This window comes from Felis catus, chromosome B3 (genome assembly GCF_018350175.1).
Source record: "Felis catus isolate Fca126 chromosome B3, F.catus_Fca126_mat1.0, whole genome shotgun sequence".
In the NCBI taxonomy this organism is placed as follows: domain Eukaryota; kingdom Metazoa; phylum Chordata; class Mammalia; order Carnivora; family Felidae; genus Felis; species Felis catus.
Window position 1 is genome coordinate 34,694,043 of NC_058373.1, and position 21,501 is coordinate 34,715,543.

General features: G+C 37.6%; 1 protein-coding gene across 6 annotated transcripts in view; it reads right to left on the reverse strand.

Moving 5' to 3' along the window:
• Positions 1-21,501, reverse strand: part of LRRC49 (leucine rich repeat containing 49) — a 156,193-nt gene that overhangs the window by 73,726 nt on the left and 60,966 nt on the right. Inside the window, exon 1 of one of the 6 annotated variants that reach the window (XM_045059090.1) lies at positions 7,369-7,526. The exons of the other annotated variants lie outside the window; for them this stretch is intronic. The gene's annotated coding sequence lies outside the window, so the exon portion shown is untranslated. Of the gene's footprint in view, positions 1-7,368; positions 7,527-21,501 lie in introns of those variants that run through there. 6 annotated transcript variants of the gene reach the window in all.

A 21,501-nucleotide genomic window follows, 5' to 3' on the forward strand; every position in this document is an offset into this window, starting at 1 on the left:
TACATTCCCATGACTCATTTATTTTAGAACTGAAAGTTTGTACCTTTCGGCTCCTTTCTCCCATTTTGCTCACTGCCAGCCCCCTGCTTCTGGCAACCACCAATCTGTTCTCTGTATCTATGAACCTGTTTTGCTTTTTTATTGTTGGTTTTTGTTTTTGTCTTTAGATGCCACATATAAGTAAAATCATATGGTATTTGTCTTTCTTTGTCTCACTTATGTCACTTAGCATTATACCCCAAGGTCTATCCATGTTGTCACCAATGGCAAGATTTCATTCTATCTTATGGCTGAATAATATTCCATTATATATCTCTCCCTGTCTGTCTGTCTGTCCGTCCATCCACCCATCCATCCATCCATCCCACATTTTCTTTACCCATTCATTTGTCCATGGACACTTATATTGTTTCCGTATCTTGGCTACTATAAATAATGCTGCAATGAACATGCAGATATCTTTTCAAGTAAGTGTTTTCATTTTCTTTGGATAAATACCCAGAAGTGGAATTACTCAATGGTAGTTCTATTTTTAATTTTTTGAGGACTTCCATTTTTTAAAGAAGGGAATACTTGCTTTTCTAAATGATACCCTAGAGAAGACTAGTCAAAATCATTAAAATCGTTTATGTTAGAATCATAACTAGTTAAAATCATTATGTTAGAATCATCAAAATTTGATGACCATTCAAATAACTAATGTAAACATTTAGGCCTAAGAGTACTTTCTTTATTCAGGCACTATATTGAATATCCCTTCTTCCTGTGTAAGAAAAGCTAGGGGATATAGAATATTTATGGTATAGAAAATAACCTATATGTTGACAATTAAGGTCAAGGCAAGGTATATGGTAAGACTAAAGTTCCCTTTTTTTATTGTCACTTTTAAATATTTCTTCTGTTTTCCTCCCATTCAAGGTAAAAAGATCCTCTCCTATTTTTTTTTTTACCTTAGAGATTATCTTTACCATCTAATAGGTAAATCTCACAACTCATATGCTCATTATGGGTTTTGAGACAAATTTAGATAATTTTAGGAAGACAATTTCCCCCAGTTTTATTAACAATTGACATACATCAGCATGGTGGTTTGACTTATATATATTGTGAAATGAGGACTATAATAGCTTCAGCTAACATCCATTTTTTCATATAGATACAATAGAAAGAACAAAAGAGAGAAGAAAAAATTTCCTCCCGGTGATGAGAACTCATAGTTTTTACTTTCTTAATAACTTTCCTATATGTCATACAGTAGTGTTAGCTGTGGTCATCATATTGTATATTAGTCCTGAGTACTAATTTATCTTATAATTGGCAGTTTGGACTTTTGACCCTCTTCCTCCAATTCTCCCCTACCCCCATCCTCCACCTCTGGTAACCACAAGTCTGATCTCTTTCTGTGAGCTTGGTTTTGGTTTTGCTTTTAGATTCCACATATCAGTGAGATCACACAGTAACTATCTTTCTCTGTCTGACTTATTTCACTCAGGGTAAAATATAATGCCTTCAGGGTCCATCCATGTTGTCACGAATGATAGGATTCCCTTATTTCCTATGGCTGAACAACATTCATATATATACACCATAACTTCTTTATCCACTCATCCACTGATGGGCACTTAACTTGTTTCCATGGCTTGGTTATTGTAGCAATGTTGCTATAAACAGGGGGATGCGGATACCTTTTCAAGTTAGTTTTCATTTCCTTTGGACCTATTCCAGGAAGTGGAATTGCTGGATCATATGGTAGCTCTGTTTTCAACTTTTTGAAAATTCTCCCTACTGTTTTTCATCGTGGTTGTATGAATTTACAATTCCACCAACAGCGCACGAGGGTTCCCTTTTCTCCACATCCATACCAGCATCTGTTATCTCTTCTCTTTTTGACGATGGTCATTCTAACAGGTGTGAAATGATAACTCATTATATTAAAACCACGGTTTTAATCTGCATTTCCCTAATAACTAGTGATGTTGAACATCTTTTCATGTACCTGTTCGCCTTTTGTATATCTCCTTTGAAGAAATGTCTATTCAGGTCTTTTGCCCATTTTTTAATTGGGTTATTTGTTTTTTTGCTGTCGAGTTGTATGAGTTCTTCATACATTTGGGATATGAATCCCTTATGAGAGACGTGGTTTGCAAATATTTTTCCCATTGCATAGGTTGTCTGTTCACTTCATTGATAGCTTCTTTGGCTGTACAGAAGATTTTCCTTTGATGCAGTACTTGTTTATTTTTTGTTTTGTTTGTTGCTTGTGCTTTAGATATCATATTTTAAAAAAAAATTTTTTTTTCAACGTTTATTTATTTTTGGGACAGAGAGAGAGCATGAACGGGGGAGGGGCAGAGAGAGAGGGAGACACAGAATCGGAAACAGGCTCCAGGCTCCGAGCCATCAGCCCAGAGCCCGACGCGGGGCTCGAACTCCCGGACCGCGAGATCGTGACCTGGCTGAAGTCGGACGCTTAACCGACTGCGCCACCCAGGCGCCCCGGTATCATATTTTTTTTAAATCATAATAAAAACACAGGTCCTGAAGGTTTATTTCTGTGTATTTTTCTAGGGCTTTCGTGGTTTTGATCTTACATTTAAGTCATTAATCCATTTTGGGTTATTTTTTGTGAGTGGTATAAGACAGGAGTCCAGTTTCATTCTTCTACCTGTGAATATTAAAGAGATTGTCCTTTCTCCATTGAGTATTCTTGGCTCCCTTGTCCATATTGGTTGACCTGATATACTTGGATTTATTTCTGAGCTCTCGATTCTATTCCATTGGTGTATTTGTCTGTTTTTATTCTAGTACCATACTGTTTTGATGACTGTAGCTTAGAAATCAGGAAATGTGATGCTTGGTTATTCTTTCTCAGTATTCCCATGGCTATTTCAGGGTCTTTTGTGGCCCTATATATTTTAGGAGCAGTTTTTATACCTCTGCAAAAAATGCGGTTGGAATATCGATAGGGAATGCACTGAATCTACGTATGGCGTTTGGGGGTATTGGCATTTAAACACTATCAGTTGGGAAGACATTTTTTTAAAAGGCTAGCATATGCAGATGAAAATGAGAGATCGTTAAATTTAATAATCACTACTAGTATAAATAAACTTGAACAAACGTTGCAAATTCTTCCCACCTAGCAGTAACAAAATTCGTTTTTCCCCATCAATATAAAACATCTCAGAATAGTTTCTGATGTTTAACGGACGTTTGAAAAATGCTTCTCTCCTTCCCTCATAGTTGTTTACATAAAGCTAAAATCAAAGATGCTTCTGATAAGTTCAAAACTGAAACACAAGGCAAATTTGTGTTTCTCTACATTGTTATGTGAACAAAGTCATCGTCTTCAATCCACAAACCTACTTCTCTATGTATACTTCCTATTGATAAATAATGTCACCATCACGGCAGTTGCTGAGAAACAATCTCTTACTCAGAAATTGAGATCTGAGAATGTGAACTGACTGAAGACCTATCAAGGGAGTTTAAGCAAGGGAGGCGGGTGCTAACAGGATTACAATAACTAGTAACTATCAACATAATTGGTAACGTTATGGAAAGTATAAAGGAAAGAAATGAATTAAGAGCAAAAAATTAGTTACAGATTGCAGTAAATAGAGGTAAAAAAGGAACCAGCCTCTAACATATCAAACACTAAGGCAGAAGCGAAAGAGAGTAAAGAGGACAGGATAGGTTCTATGGAAGTTAGGATGTAGCACGTACAGAAACTAGTACTTACTTGGATGCGAGGAAGGGAGGAATCTAGAGTAACAGCCGGCTTTTTCTCTAGGTTAATAATGATTGGGTGGTGGTTACAAGGCTGTGCACTTTGTCAAAATTCATTGACTTGACACTTACAATGCGTGCTTTTTGTTACATGTAAATTATATATCGATAAATTGATTTACAAAGACATTTAAAATGTAAAAAAATTTGTCATTTGACAAATCACCTTTTCATCTATCAGGTCTCCCTTGTCTGGAACGGTATGTTATATTGGTGACCCATGGCCCTTAGGACATATTTCAAAAAGGCTTTCTTTAAGTTTTCCTCCAACTACCACAGGATGGGATACTAACTTCGACCTTTAAGAGATGCAGTGATGTGAAAAGCGGAGGCAGAGCCAGTACAGGCAAGAGAACTCTTCTGTGCTGAAGAGTATTTTTCTTCAATGGCCCAGCATATCTAAACAGAATTAAACTATAAGGTTCTTGAGGGCTAGAAATGTACCGTGATCACTATTCCAAAACCTATCATAGCCCCAGCATCTAGTGAGTGTGCAATAATTTTGGTGAGTGAGTGAAAGACTATGATGAATTGATATGATTTCCAGAGGCTTATCTTTGATCTAAAACTTAATAAAAATTTTTTCTTACACTAGTCTTAGAATTATTTAAAGGATATCATGTTATCAGGAATCATTATGATCTGATATCTGTCACTAACCAGGTATATGCACTGAAAAGTGGAAATATGTCCAGAAGCAGAGGGAAGCTGGAAAACATTTTATTGCAAGTAAATCCTGATTTTATTGTTATTTTTTAAATGTTTGTTTGTTTACTTATTTTGAGAGAGAGACAGAGAGACAGAGAGACAGAGAGAGAGAGAGAGAGAGAGAGAGAGAGAGAGAGGGAGAGAGAGAGAGAGGGAAAGAGAGACAGAATCCCAAGCAGGCTCCAAACTGTCAATGCACAGCCCGACATGGGGCTCTATCCTACGAACTGTGAGATCATGACCTGAGCTGAAATCAAGAGTCAGACACTTAACCAAATGAGCCACCCAGGCACCCTATTGTTATTTAATGTCTATTTATAACTTAGACTGTAGAGTCTATGATTTATTTCTTATTGCAAGTATAATTGCAAACTAAAATGATTGTAACTGTTCCTAGCCCAAGTATTCCTTTGGGGAATGTAACTAGTGGTGTTAAACACAAAACTACACACTGTCTTCATTGAATTCAAATACAAAGCACATTAGTGACTACAGAAGAAAATATTATGTCCACTGAATGTAGTCATTATGAAGCACTTCAGACATCTAGGAGATCTGTTGATGCCCATCTGGTCTGTGTCTGTAATTCAAGCACAACCAAAGAGGCACCAGGAGTGGGAAAATCATTGCAATCCTTAGCAGGTACTATCCTGGCAACCCTTTCCAGGTCGGCTGCTAGCACTGATACTCAGACTAAAGTCTTTATGCTTTGAATAGTTTCATTAAGGTAAAAATAAAATCCATATTTGATCCAGAAGATTCCTCACAAAATTTCATTTCCATCTGCCAGGCATTTGACCAATAAACACGCCAGACATTCCTAGAAATGCACTGACAAGGTACATACGATTTTAAAGACATTCTCTAATCAAATGAAAGAAGTCTCATTAAGTACAAATCCAGGCTAATGAAGGGTTACATACTACCTAACCAGAGAAAATCAAGGTCAGGTTATAAAACAAAAACAAAACCACCTGGAAACAGAACGGTAAGTATAGTAAAGTACTACTGCCTTTTAAGAACAGTCCTTTTTTTAAGAACACTCAGTTGCTTGCCTCTTCGGAGTCCCCAGAATGGAAAAGCTTGGGTCCAAAGGCCGACACCTAACTCATAATTTGACTTTAATCTTTTTCCAGATTACTCATGTATTTGTTCTTCCCCTAGTGGTCTTCTCCCGACGCCGCATCGGCTTCCTATCTGCTAAAGAACCTACGGAGGAACAGTGTGTCCCTACTGACCAAAACTCACATCTCAAAAGGAAAGGAACATATTTCAGTCCATTTTAGGCTTACTTAATAAAATACAGAGAAAAAATAAAATTCCCATATATACAAGCAGAGCACATAGATATTTAACTAACAACCCCCAAGTATCAGTCAAATTTCTCCAATTAGAAACTTCTCCCAAAAGTAAGTTAGGTGCTTTAGAAAAGGGGGTTTTACTCTTTCATACCATTAAAGCACCATATTCTCTGAAAACAATCTTAATAAAAAGCTCACTTATTTTACATTGATCAGTGAGAATTTTACTGGACAGTTACTATGTATCTAGCAGGCTGGAATGAAATGGAACACTAGAATAATCAAGTGTTCTCACAAGGACTGACATATACACAACTGATAAATATAAAATAGCTAGAAAAATCTATATGATAACATATAATTAAGTATTAAAGAATGAAGCACAGTTAAAATAGCATATAATGAAGGTGTTTGTATATTGGACAGAATGAAGTTTGTAGACTGAGTTTTTGTTCTTGCAAAAACAGCTAAAAATGCTAAATAAAATATATTTTAAAAATCTCAAATGCATCCATGACCTGCTAAAAAAATGAGAAATACACAGGTTAAAAAAAAAAAAAGTGAAGGTGAGAACCCAGAGAGCTCTGAGGACACTTACTGGACCCAATGAACTTGAACTTTGGTTCCTATGATCTTCAAAGCTGGGGGACAGAAAACAAATACCAGAGGCTACCCAAGTTGGAGAGTCTAACTGGAGATCTGTCCTATATCTGAGACCCAAAAACTAGACTTTCAATATAGAGTTATTTAGACATAAGCTTTCCTACCCACTACCCCAGATATATTGCCCATCTCAAAACATGGAGCTAATAGGGGAGGAGAATTCTTCCCTGATTACTTGAAACCACAAACCACAATTTGCATCCTGAATCCACACTAAATGGGTGGTCTAAAACATTTCAAGAGAAGTGATATTTTGAAGAAGTCTAAGGCTGCTTATACCTATTGGCATCTGACAGAAACAAATGAAATTTCTCCATGGAGGAAGCTACGTTCATACAAGATCTCAAAAAGTTCCCAAAGATAAGGTACCCCCCCCCAAAATATATAGTTCACAGTTCAAAAGGAAATAAAACACTCTGACTGACAGCCAGCAGAAACCACAGATGACATTGACTGTCTAAGACTTTTTCACATAATTGAATTACAAAACATAGGATATAAAAACATATTTCAAGAAATAAAAACAGGTTTGAAAATACCAGTAAACTCCAAGAAGATCCGAAAAGACACAGAACTTCTACAGACTAGAAAAATATTTTAAAAATTAAAGTAAAAATGTCAAAGGCAGTGGATATTAATTAAGGAAATAAAGCATTTACATCCCTTTCCTGCATAAACTGTTCTTCAGGGTAATCAAAATGCTAATGAAAGTCTTTTTCTTATAGAAGAAATAGAACTTAAAAGGACAAAGAATGATGGAATATCACCATTTTGTAATCACTAAATAAATAATAGATCCAGACAATGATCATCAATTACTGTTAAAACACTGAAAAGATGATGAGGAACTTTATTTAAAAAAGAATAGATGAACAACAGCTGAAACCAATAATTAGTTTTAACATACCTTAAGCAAAACTAGAACACATTTTTTCTTCCATTTACATTTCTTTTACTTTCTTGTTCCTTTCTTTTGGTCCTCCTTAACAAACAATCATCTATGTTGCTACTTGTTAAGTAATGTTAGTTACTCAGTCACTAAAATTCTTTTTAGTGCACAACAATAGTAGGGGTTCCTAGAAACAAGATGGTTCTACAGATTCTAAAGACGCATTCTAACAATAGCCCATTCTTTTTTGTCACAAAGCAAAAATATGGCTGAAACAAAAAATTTTTTCACATACATGAAAAAGATCGCCAAATTTCCCTTGGGGAAACTATTCAAAAAGTTTAACCCACTCGTCACAGTGTTTACAAGATTTTAATATTTGAGAAGCTGAAGTGATACCAGAGAGAAATAAATAGAAGACTATGGCTATGATAGAAACAGAAAGAAAGTGAAGAGGAGGAGGTAGAGACATGAAGAATTAAACAAAATAGAGAAAAATGTTAAACTGCCTCTTTAGACATCTTTTGCTGCAACAATGACACTGACAACAATTCAACAAGGACAGTATCTATCATGTCCCTAAGCACCTGGTTGACAAAAGACATGAGCATAGAACTGAGTGTCTCAGAATTCTAGGTGACAATTCTATTAGCTTTCTCTATTAGCTTACTCATTTTCTAGCAGTAAAAAGACAAAAGCAACACAGCTTCAGTCTCAGGAGATTCACAATGACTCTAATTACCAAAAGTAGATCTCAAGTCTTGGTCACATTCTTATAATGCTAATTTATGACACTGAAACCAAATTTAAGGTGACAAAGTTCTTGATGATATATTTCCTCTTACGAATCGACATGTGGATACAAATAAGTCTCCTCAAATTTTTTAAAAAAATTTTTAACGTTTATTCATTTTTTTGAGAGAGAGAGACAGACTGTGAGTGGGGGAGGGGCAGAGAGAAGGAGACACAGAACCCGAAGCAGGCTCCAGGCTCTGAACCGACAGCACAGAACCCAACACGGGGCTCAAACTCACAAACTGTGTGACCATGACCACAGCCTAAGTCAGACACTCAACCGACTGAGCCACCCAGGCACCCCTAAGTCTCCTCAAATTTACAGAAGAAAAAGAGAAGGATTCTTTGCAGTCCCAAAGTGTGATAACAATTCTAAAAAGCATGCTCATTTTAACCACTTTCAACATTAATATTAATTGTTTAAAAATTACACTGGCTATAAAGTAAGCCAAATAATATTGCAAAGAGATCTAAGTTCAGCACCGTGTAGGTAAGCAGCAGTCTGGGAAAACAACAACAAACTGATAAAGTACTTGTCAATTCCTATGGTGTAAATATTCCCAGTATGGCCGATTTCAAACTACCAAGATGACGTTGCTGAACTGAAAAGATGCACATAGACTGGTGTAGTGAGCCAACACAAGCTGGCTCAAGCATACCACTGCAGACCAAATTCCTCTTTTAAAGTTAATGGAAGTATGTTTATTATTCCACCATGAAATAATTCCGTTATTTGGAGGAACTTCTTTCTATTGATGATTTTCCAGTGGTTTTTGAACTTTCTATCACTTTTAATACACATACAAAAAAGTCCACAAATCATAAATGCACAGTGTGATGATTCTGCACAATCTGAACATACCCATGTAAACAGTCCCCAGGTTAAGAAAGAAAACATTACCCTGATGGAGAGCAGAACATGTGACCCCCAAAATACATGACTTTTGGTATGTGGATTACGTTGAGCTAAAGACAACTTTTACCTTTTCCTTAACTACCTAAAAGAATTTAAATAGGCAGGGGCAGGGCGAGGTGGGAGTGGGGGCTGGCCCACAAAGAGAGCTTTACCAGAGATAACTTTTTATCTGAAAGAGTATGGCAGGGCAAACATCTAATTACCAAATATCTGCTTTCTTATCATCCTATGAATCATCCTCCTTACCTTTGAAGCCCCACGGCCCTATCCCATTCCTTAGCCCAGGACAGCAGAGACAGAGCAACTGCTTGACTGGCCCTTAGGCCTCATTTTTATGGGGCTCCTGTACACAAGTAATTAAATTTGTTTTTCTCCCATTAATCTGCCTTATGTCAATTTAATTATTAAGCCAGGCAAAGAACCTAGCATGGTAGAAGGGAAATTTTTCCTCCCCTACAGTTGGTGACCACGAAGGGTTCTTTACTGACTGGACATTGCTTGCTTCAGCAAGCAATGTAGCTGAGAGATGTTGGGACCTTGGACAAAATCCAGCATAAGGGAAGAATCATCATGTCAGTGTCCCAGATTTCTGCCTACAGGATCTGATGGAAGCTAAAGTAGTGTAATTTTCTAAATTAGCAGATTAGTAGAACTACCTCCTTGGATACAGTGACTCTGGTAAAGATCCAGTATGAGCACTATTGATTATGGTATTATCATAATTCCAGTTATTATCTCAAAATGTTGTGAGCCACAAAAATAAACATATTTCCTTATCAATACTGTTATAGTGAATTTCATCAGATCTTTAACAATGGGCATTTTATAGTTTTTTGTCATTTACAGATAGTTATTGTTTCACTCTGATGCTCTGCAAAAGTATTCCTTCAAAAGTACTTCATTTTCAAGGAGGTTCAAGGAAAGGACTTTTGAAATATCTAGGCTTTTGATAACTGTAAGATCATAAAAGTGAACTGGGTAAGAATTTACAGAACTCATGAAAAAACTGGATTCAAGGAGAAAAAGAATAACATGAGACTGAATGAAATGATGAGAACGATTATAAATTTTATGATTTTTTTCATTGGAACATTGTTGGTTCTGTTATGTTTTGTTTTACCAGGTTGAAGGAAACCTTTTTCTCTTTTCTCTTAAGCTATCAACAATTTGGTACAAATGGTACAACAATTTGTGAACAAAGAGGAAACAATTACTTTTTCTCCCTACCTGATCCATCCAGAATTGGGGAATTTAGTATTCTCATTTTCATGCCAATACAGCTATTTGCATAAATTCAATAAGAGTCTATTCTCATTGTAATAGGACACAACCGGAAACGTCGATTATATTGCCAAGGCTTTGGCTGGAATGTCATATTTGAGCATGTGTATAGAATCAGATATGCCAGACAGCTTTAAGGAACTAAGGTTGACTTTATGGAGCCAATAAAACCCCTTGGAAAAACTGGCCCGATACCTTGCTTACAGGGTTCCCAGCAGTCTCACTAGGTGAGAAAGGAATGTTACTTCCTGGCAAGCTCAGAAACCTCAGGATATTTGGGGGACCTCAATAGGAGAGGAACCCATTCAGATCTACAGGTATTGCGTGCAACGTCTGATGGTGAGACCTTGGCTTGGCATCTTTGTTTCCTTCATGAGGGTTTTTAAAAGACTAATCTGAGATTCCTTATGAAAAGTTCCAACAGACGGGGCACCTGGGTGGCTCAGTTGGTTGAGCATCCAACTTCGGCTCAGGTCATGATCTCAGGGTTCATGGGTTCATGGGTCCAAGCCCCATGTCAGGCTCTGTGCTGACAGCTCGGAGCCTGGAGCCTGCTTTGGATTCTGTGTCTCTGGCTCTCTCTGCCCCTTCCCCACTCATATTCTCTCTCTCTCTCTCTCTCTCTCTCTCTCTCTCTCTCTCTCTCTCAAAAATAAATAAATATTAAAAAAGAAAAGAAAAGTTCCAACAGAGCAGATTAAAAGATTCTACATGATCAATCATCATTCTGGCTGCACTTACGTAAAGAATCCAGCAAAGTTTATTGAAACTAGGCTTAATTTGCAAACAAATTAGTCTTACTGTGGTTATCTCTGATTAAAACATGTATGACTGTAAAGAGAAAAATTATGTGTCAGTAATAGCCCTTTCTGGATATCAGTTTCTAATACATTAATTGTCTTTGAGGTTTTGTTTTCTACTGGTGAAATGGACTAGAATCCGAATTTTTAGTTTCCTCCAATATTTGGTTGCAACTCTCTGAACTAGCATCTCCCAATTTTTCTCTCACCCTCTGACATGGAATCAGTGAGAACTAAAACTGCCCTTTTTCTGAAGTCATGTAAGCTAAAGCTACCATGTGATATAAACTTTAGAGAAATCAGCCCAACAGTATATGTATGGACAATCTCCATGCCTGTTGCTATATGGCCAATTAGAAAGATCACCAGGCACATTTAAAGTACAAATCAGGAGAACCGATCAGATTGCCACCACCTGCCCTTACTCTATCTAAAGATGCTTTGAGCCAACCATCTACGTATCTTCTTGATTAGCTGCCTTTCAGAATCCCAGAAACTGTGATTATAATCTGCTCCAATCATTAACTATTGTTTTTCTTTTGTTTCCATAGAAATGCCTCATATTAAATACCTGAGTGCACGCACCTAGTCTACATGCATTACTACCTCCTCCAAGGAGACACAACTGTCTAACTGAATTGACCTACCCTCGGGACTAAGAGACTAGCTCAAAGAAATGCACCACTCTACCAACTCAGCTTCTGGACTGTGAATCTTCTTGGGGAAGTTTCAGAAGTGGGACTGATGGGGAAAAAATACAGGACTCCAAACTATGCCCCTGTGGTCTGTGGATTATTTTGAGCTGATGGCAATTAAGACCCAGAGGCTCAAGAAAAACTTTTACCTTATTTAAAGGTAAAATTCTTAGCTTTCTAAAAGGTAAAACTTTTAACTACCTAAAAGAACTTAGATGGGGGCCTGGCTCAGAAAGAGAGCTATTATCAGAGATAATTTTTTATCTGAAAGATCTATATATACGGCAGGGCAGACATCTAATTACCAAATATCTGTTCTTCTTAGTGTCCTGTGAATAATCCTCCTTGCCTTTGAAGCCCCACGCCCCTATCCCATTCCTTCGCCCTGATGGCAGAGACAGAGCAACTGCTCGATTTGCCCTCGGGGCTCATATTTTTATGGGGCTCCCGAACATATGCAATTATATTTGTTTTTCTCCTGTTAATCTGTGCTATGTCAATTTAATTATTAAACTAGCCAAAGATACTAGCAAGCTAGAAAGACAAGACTTCCGTCCCCACAACCCACACCCCGATGCCCCCTGCCCGTTTCCCCTTATAGCCGTTACTCCTCTCTAAAGTAACCACTCATCTGATTCTAACTATAGATAAGGTTTGCCTATTTTTTAACTTTATGTAAATGAAATTCACTCATATGCACTCACTTGAATCTGGCTTCTTATGCTTCACATATTTTTTGAGATGCCTCATACTGCCTGTAGCTGTAGTTTGATGACTCTCATTGCTGGGTAGTATTCCACTAAACACACTTTATTCTACTGTTGGAGGACAGTTGGCTTGTTTGTATATGAGGTTATTATAAATCGTGCAACTAAGAACATTCAGGTGAACATGTTAAGCATTTCTGTGGAGTTTATACCTAGGAGTGGCATTGCTGAGTCATAAGGGTTGCTATTACTTTCGACTTAATAGACACTTCCAGAGCTTTACGAAATGATTTATTGATCTACACGCTTACTGGCAGGAACGGGAGCTCTATCTAGTAGCTTCACATCTTCACCAATACTTGTTATATCGACATATTGTACACATTGTATACACAGACAAATTGTACAATCTTGTCCTTTAAAATATTAATTCTTCCATATTTCGGTAGCTTCTACGTTTCTTTTTTTTTTTTTTCAGGTTTATTTATTTTGACAGTGACAGAGAGCAAGTGAGCGGGGAGAGGCAGAGACAGAGAGGGAGAGGGAAAATCCCAAGCAGGCTCGATGAGGAGCCCAATGCGGGGCCTGAACTCACAAACCGTGAGATCATGACCTGTGAGCCCAAACCAAGAGTTGGACGCTTAACTGAGACACCCAGGTGCCCCCATATTTCGGTAGCTTCTAATACTGACTGGGCATCATAATCATTTGTGGAGTTCATTAAAAAACACAAAGCCCTAGAACCCATCCATATCTAAATCAGAATTGCTAGGGGTAAGGTCATGGTTATATTATTCTAATAGTTCTAGAAGTGATCCTAATGCAGAGTCGGGTTTGAGACCACTGATGTAAACTTCTTCAAAGGAATAACTTCATCATTGAAAATGACAAATGGTCTAAAAGGGCCTCATAAAATAAATTCATACAGTGAAATTAAATGTAGCCATTAAAAAGAATGAGACAGACAAACAAGGCTGATATTTACATGGTACAACTAACTGTATTAGTTAAAATTCTGAAATAATTCCATGCCAGTTGGTAAAGGCCACTGCCCCCAAGAGGCCTAAGTGTCCCAGACCCAGCTATGAAGTGTCCTGAACCTCTGTTGTTTTGGCAGCAAAAAGAGTAACCTTGGCACAGCAGGGGCCTTGATACCCAGTTTAGCATCTATTCTGACTCAACAGTGCCCATGCTACATCGGTTAAAATTTCTGAATCACTATTCTATCCTTGCTAGTGTATACATGCTATACTTGTGAAGTTTTTTACATTATCCCCCCGCCTACAAGTACTAACATGGAAAAATATCTATAGTATATTGCTACCTAAAAGAGCAAGCCGAGGAAAAATCTATATAGCATGATTCCATACTGTAAAAATATTATTCGTGTGTCAGTAGTGTTGGCCTAGGAACAAAAATCTAGTGGAATCCTTCCTTATAGGTTTTCATCAAACTCTTAAGAGTGGTACTTCTGCAATTGAGACTGGGGGTTGTAGCATGGTACATTTGCTTTTTGCCTTACACATTTCTGCACTCTTTGTCTTTGCTATAACAAACATGGAACGAAATAATAATAGTAGTGTTTCTTTAAAAAAAAAAGGTGAAGGGAAGGGTGCGCCTGGGTGGCTCAGTCAGTTAAGTGTCCAACTTCGGCTCAGGTCCTGATCTCCCAGTTCGTGAGTTTGAGCCCTGCATCGGGCTCAGTGCTGACAGCTCAGAGCCTGGAGCCTGCTTTGGATTCTGTGTCTCCCTCTCCATCTCTGCCTCTCCCGGGCTCGTGCTCTCTCTCTCTCTCTCAAAAATAAATAAACATTTGAAAATTTAAAAAAAACTCACCTCATCCCAAAGTATGCAACAAAAATCTTAAATATGGAATGAGAATACATCAGCCACCTGCTCCATAGCTGTTCCTTTCTGCCTCCCTTTTTTTTCTCTCTTAATATAAAACACATAATCATTAAGAAAATCTGGAAAAGTGTAAGACCAAAATTAAACCATGTGAAATCTCTCCTAAAGATATACTAGTTTATATATTTTTTAACATAATGTAGATCATGTTACATAAAATAGCTTTGTATGCTGCTTCCTTTACATTTAACCAATACTTTTCCATGTCACTAATTATTCCTATGTTATTATTTTAGTACATGTGTAATATTTCAATGTTTGGGGAATAACCTAATTTACTTAACCTGCTGAATTCTACTCATCTGTGGAAGGAACCTCCCATATTAAAATGGAGAGAAATTATAACAAATACATATATGAGAAGTAAACTTGGCAGAGATTCTGTTTGTGGTAATGAATTTGGGGGGCTATATTGTAAGGTTTTGTTGGCAAAAACAGAATTATTATCAGATATAAATAATTATATCTTGGTCTTGGCATGATAATTAGGGATAATAATGGAGAGAAAATATAAAGGAATACTGAATAGTTTAAATCTTATTTCAAAAGAGGCTCTGAAGTAGAGTTTGGAAGGAATTTGTGTAGCAAACAGAGAATAAAATCATTTGGTGGGAGAAGGGATATAGTGAGCCCATGCAGTTTAAAATGTGTAGGCACGGGGGCGCCTGGGTGGCGCAGTCGGTTAAGCGTCCGACTTCAGCCAGGTCACGATCTCGCGGTCCGGGAGTTCGAGCCCCGCGTCAGGCTCTGGGCTGATGGCTCAGAGCCTGGAGCCTGTTTCCGATTCTGTTGTCTCCCTCTCTCTCTGCCCCTCCCCCATTCATGCTCTGTCTCTCTCTGTCCCAAAAATAAATAAACGTTGAAAAAAAATTTTTTTTAATGTGTAGGCACAGTACCTATTTTATTCCTCTCTCTCTCTGGCATGTTCATGACCAGCACCAAATGGAAACAACATAAGTGTCCACTGGTGGGGGCATAAGTTATATTGATCTTCAAAACTACCTATCCCACCTGCTCTGGCATCCTCTTCGATGGCAGCAAGCGACAACAAGAGTAGTCAAGGATGCAAGCTGCTGCTATCATAAGTGACAGATGAGTTTATTTGCAACTTTGTTTTAATCATTAACAGGATAAAGTAAAGTTGAAAGAACACTACATGATCGGCACTGACATTAGTGCTAAAGACAGATGAGTACGACGCAATTGCTACTCTTAAGGAAATTGCATTCTGGTAGGGGAAATACGTATATACACCTACTACACACACACGTGGATACACACATATGCATATATATGAGGTAAATAAAGAGATGGACTGAAAGTCCCAACTCACCTTCCAAAAACAATACAGAACTGCCAAGAAGAACAAATTACATAAAACCAATGCCCATATCATAACTAAAAGACAGAGAAGGCCCAAGCATCAAATTACCTGTAAGTAGGGAATACGGAAGGGCGATATGAAAAACTGTGTGGAAGAAAGAAAAGAGGAGCTGATAGTGGGTCTAAAACTTATCCAAAATCACTAGCAGAAAGAGAAGGTCCACAGTAGGTGCAACAATACTGTAAGAGTGCTAGTTGATCTGAGCATGTACTACAAGGAAGGGACTTTAAGGAACACATGATCTGAGGTGGCAGTCTTCGAAAAGTCAGTGCTTTTGAGAAGATAGAAAGGAAAGTAGACGAGCTCTTTGGAGACTGGATAGTGAAAGCGAAAATGGGCAAAGGGGAGATTGAGAGCCTTGCAAGGTAAAAGAGCACCAAAAAATTAAAGATTAAAAAGGATATACAATCCCTTTTACACACACACACACACACACACACACATGCCCCAACTGTACTTTGCTGCACTAACAGAAGACACCTTTGACCAAAGATTCTTATAAGTCGCCCAAACCCATAAAACAAATAGGCAAAACCAGACTAAATATATACAAAGTATTTGAAGAACAGAAATCAAATCCACCCCCCAAAAAGAAACATGGAGAAAACTGTAATACAACATTGCACACTGAATTCAATATCCTCAAGTAAGCATCTGGAGCTAGGATAACCCACCTTGAATAAGAATATTAAAAATTAAAAGCAGATTTGGACAATAAACAGAAATGACAAGAGTGTTGATTGAATTTAGGAAAGAAATGGAAGGAAAAGACAAAATCATCACACAAAGATTAAATTACAATGTCCCCAAGGGAAAATAGATACAAATAAAAGTTTACTAAGGAACACTGAAGAAAGACAGAAAAACAACCAAGAGAATGAAACGAAGCAAAGAAATAAAGTGTGCCAATAGCAGCTGAAACAGAAGAAAACCAAAGAAGAAACCAAGTGTGTGTGATTTGAGATCCTAAATATAAAAACAAAACAACTGAACAGAACCAATACTTAAAACTATAACCCAAGAAAGCTTTCTGGAAATAAGAAAAGACCAAAATGTACATACTGAAAAGGCCCAACAGGTAGCTGGGAAAACGGAACCAGAATGATCCATCTGAAGACATATCCTCACAAATTATTAGACTTTAAAAATTAAATAATAATAAATAAATAGAAGAAAAAAAGCCTCATGACCTCTAAGCACAAAGATCAAAAGTGAAGTTCAGACTGGCATCAGATACCCTACACACTGGATGCAAAGAAATAATGCAGCTGTATTCTTTTTGAAAAACTCAAAGACTGGATGAGTGAATCAAGAATGCTATGCTCAGACAAGCTATCTTCCAAATATCAAGGTACAGAAAAACTCTGAAGCACAAGAGGTATGGGACCATTCAGTACCCATGAGCCCTTGCTGAGGAATACACCGGCTGGCCTTCACCCTTGAGAGGTGACCGAGGAAGCCCGAGTGAAAGGACTAGGGACGAGCACTCAATGACTAATTGTCGTTCTGGGACTAAACTAAAGGCAGGAACCCAGGTGGAACCACAACATGCTATGTATTACATAGAGTGTGCTTTATGTGCAGGGAAGTACAAGCAATGCAGCTAAAAAAACAGAAGGTTGGAGAAGGAAAGAGAAAAGTAAAATAAGCTAATGATTATCGGGTAGACAATATGTAAGAGTTGAAGGATACCATTAAAAATGGCACGGTGGTAAAGGAGGAAGCAAGAAAACGGGACGACTGGAGATCAAATGCACAGCAGAGTGAAAGTAGTTAACAAAAGCGCCAAGAGACCAGATGTTAATTCTTCTCACCACAAAAAGAAAATGATAATTATGGGACATGACAGAGGCTATAGCTAATGCTATGGTGGCAATCATTTTGCAGTAGGTAAGTGTGTCACATCAACACCTTGCACGATGTTCTATGTCAATTATATGTCAATGAAAAAAAACTGGGACTAAGGCAATTAAATAATATCAAACAAAAAGGAACCAATAAAACAAAAATATAAAACTTCCCAAATACCAAAAGAAATCTGAAAAAGTAAACACAACATGTAAAGAACATAGCAAGTATAAACATAACACACATGGAAGATTATATGACAGAAAGACTTTAGTCACATGAAGAAATGTAAACAGGCTTCACTCATTTATTAAAAGAAAAAGATTTTCAATCCGGCCATCAAAACAAGGCCCACATATATCTTCTGCGTAGAAGAGAGATGCCAACAATAAAGGGTTTCAGAAAGACCAGTGGTCGGGGCACCTGGGTGGCTTAGTCAGTTGAGCCTCTGACTCCTGGTATAGGCTCAGGTCAGGATCTCGCGGTTGTCAGATGGAACCCCATGTCGGGCTCTGCTCTGAGTGCGGAGCCTGCTTAAGACTCTCTTTCTCGGGGTGCTTGGGTGGCTCAGTCGGTTGGGCGTCTGACTTCGGCTCAGGTCATGATCTCACAGTCCGTGAGTTCGAGGCCCGTGTCGGGCTCTGTGCTGACAGCTCAGTCTGGAGCCTGTTTCAGATTCTGTGTCTCCCTCTCTCTCTGACCCTCCCCCGTTCATGCTCTGTCTCTCTCTGTCTCAAAAATAAATAAATGTAAAAAAAAAAAATTTTTTTTAAAAAAGACTCTTTCTCTCCCTCTCAGCCCCTCCCCCCCCACCCTCTCTCAAAGTAAATAAATAAATATAAAAGAAAGAAAGAGGAAGGAAGGAAGGAAGGAAGGAAGGAAGGAAGGAAGGAAGGAAAGAAAAAGAAAGAAAGACAGACTGGTGGTGAGCAAAGTATAGGACATGGACCAAATAGCACCTGTTTTTGTACAGCCCGTAAACTAGTAACAGTCTATATTTTTAAATAATTGTAAAAATCTCAAAAGAAGAATAACATGTAAATAACATGACATGTAAAAATTATAGGAAATCCAAATTTCAGTGTCCATAAATCAAGTTTGTTTTTGTTTTGTTAATGTTTATTTATTTTTGAGAGAGACACAGAGACAGAGGGTGAGCAGGGGTGAGGGAGGGGCAGAGAGACAGGGAGACACAGAACTCCAAGCGGGCTCCAGGCTCTGCGCTGTCAGCACAGAGCCTGATGTGGGGCTCAAACTCATGAACTGTGAGATCATGACCTGAACCGAAGTCAGACGCTTAATCGACGGAGCCACCAAGGCGTCCCTTTTATTTTTTTTTAATTTTGTAAAATGTTTATTTATTTTTGAGACAGAGAGAGACAGAGGTCCATAAATCAAGTTTTATTGGAATACCACCGCCCTCCTATTCATTTTGTATTGTTTATGTAGCACAAAAGAAGAGGTAGGTATTGAAACAGACTTTGCCTGCAAAGAATCAAGGACATTATATCAACCTCCGTTCTCTGAATGAACACACACATGTGGGTTCACGGGGAAATTCTACCAAAACTTCAAAGACCAGAGAGCACAAATGCCTCACATAGTGTTCAAGAGCATTGAAAACTAAGGAAAACTTACTGATTCTTTTTATGAAGCAAATATAACCTTGACTCTTAAATCTGGTAAAAATAGTACTTTTAAACAAGAAAAAATAATAGATCAATGCCACCTGCAGGTATTGTTACAAAAGTTTTATTTATATTTTAAAAATATTTATCTATTTATTTTGAGATAGAGGGAGAACTTGAGTGGGGGAAAGAGGCAGAGGGAGAAAGAGACAATCCCAAGCAGGCTCCTCACTGCCAGCACAGGGCCTGACACAAGGCTCAACCCCACAAACCACAAGATCATGACCTAAGTTGAAGTCAAGAGTTGGTTCCTCAACTGATTGAGCCACCCAGGCACCCCACAAAAGTTTTTTCTTTTAATTTTTTTTTTTAACGTTTATTTATTTTTGAGACAGAGAGAGACAGAGCATGAACGGAGGAGGGTCAGAGAGAAGGAGACACAGAATCTGAAACAGGCTCCAGGCTCTGAGCAGTCAGCACAGAGCCCGACGCGGGGCTCGAACTCACGGACCACGAGATCGTGACCTGAGCTGAAGTCGGCCGCTTAACCGACTGAGCCACCCAGGCGCCCCAACAAAAGTTTTAAATAAGATATTGGGAAACAAAATTCAACACCACATGAGGGAAATTATACAATTTGACCAAATTCTATCTATTCTAGAAATGCAGTTTGTTCAATATTGGGACATCTATTAATAAAACCTACGATATTAATTGATCTCTGGAAAAAAATCTGGATATCTCCATAGATACTGAAAAAAGCCTGTGAAAAATTTCAACACCTATTTTTGAAAGCAAACACTCAAGAAAATAGAAGTTGATGGATACTTTTTTAATATGATAAAAAAATCTTAAATGATAAAAATACATACGTGACAGCCAGTTATTTTACTTAATGTGGAAACATTTGAGGCGTTTCCACTAAATCAGGAATAAGGCAGAAGCGCCCACTAATCCACTGCTAGTCAATACTTTACTGAAGATAAGAGCCAATGTAATTAAATACACGAAATAAGTTAGAGGTGTAAGAATTGGAAAAGGAGTAAAACTGATTTTATTTGCAGATGACCTAGAGTATACCTGGAAAACCACAGAGCTAAGCTGTCGAACCAATATGGTAGCCTCTAGACACATGTAGCCACTGAAGACTTAAAATGTGGCTAGTGTGACTGAGGATTTAAATAGTTAAGTTTATTAACTTTATTTAATTTTATTCAGCTTTTATTTAACTTAATGTTATTTTAGACTTAAATAGTGACATGTGGCTAATGGCCAAAATACTGAAGAGGGCAGTTATAGAATATTTCCACTCTCTTCAGAAGGTTCTATTGCACAGTGCTGCCCTAGGGAATCAATGATAAAACTAGCCCAAACAATAAAAGAATTAAGTAATGTAGCAGGATATAAAATTAACACAGAAATCTGTGTTCAGAGCTTCATATACACAAATAATGACCCATTAGAAGGCATAACGATAATAACATCAATAGAAAAGAGAAAATACTTAGGAATAAGTGTAACAAGAAATGTGCAAAATTTATATGAGGAAAACTTTCAAACACACCTGAAAGACACAATAAGCATACTTAAATGGAAATACACCATTTGTTCCTGATAGAATGATTTAACATAAGAGATCACTTCCCCAAGTTAATTTAAAAACATAATGCAATCCCAATAAAAAATACCAACATCTTACTGGGGGTTAGACAAGTTGATGATACTAAAGATTGCATCCAAAATCACCGGGACAAAGATGGGCTTTTTAATAAATCGCTCTGGCACAACTTAATAGACATTTGAAAAACAATTCGATTAGCTCCAAACAGGGCTCTAATGCAAGTATTAAAACATACAAGTAGTAAAAAAAAAAAAATGTGCAAATTTATCTCTAGTAACTCATGTATCTGCTGATTTGTGCAAAAAGAAACACAAGAAAGACAAAACCAGAAACTTACAAAATTGACTTTCTATAGGGGTGGGTGAAAACAGAATGGAAGGAGTAGGGTTGGGTATGGAGTAGAAAGAAAGGAAAGGCAGTGGCTCTCTGAGTGATACCTTTTTGCATAGTTTTGAGTTTCAGAACCATGTTATTGTTACACGGACTGAAAAATAAATACATCAAATTATAGCAAAGTTGAGGGTGGAAAATAACAACAACAACAAAAACAATGGAATACAAACAGAAA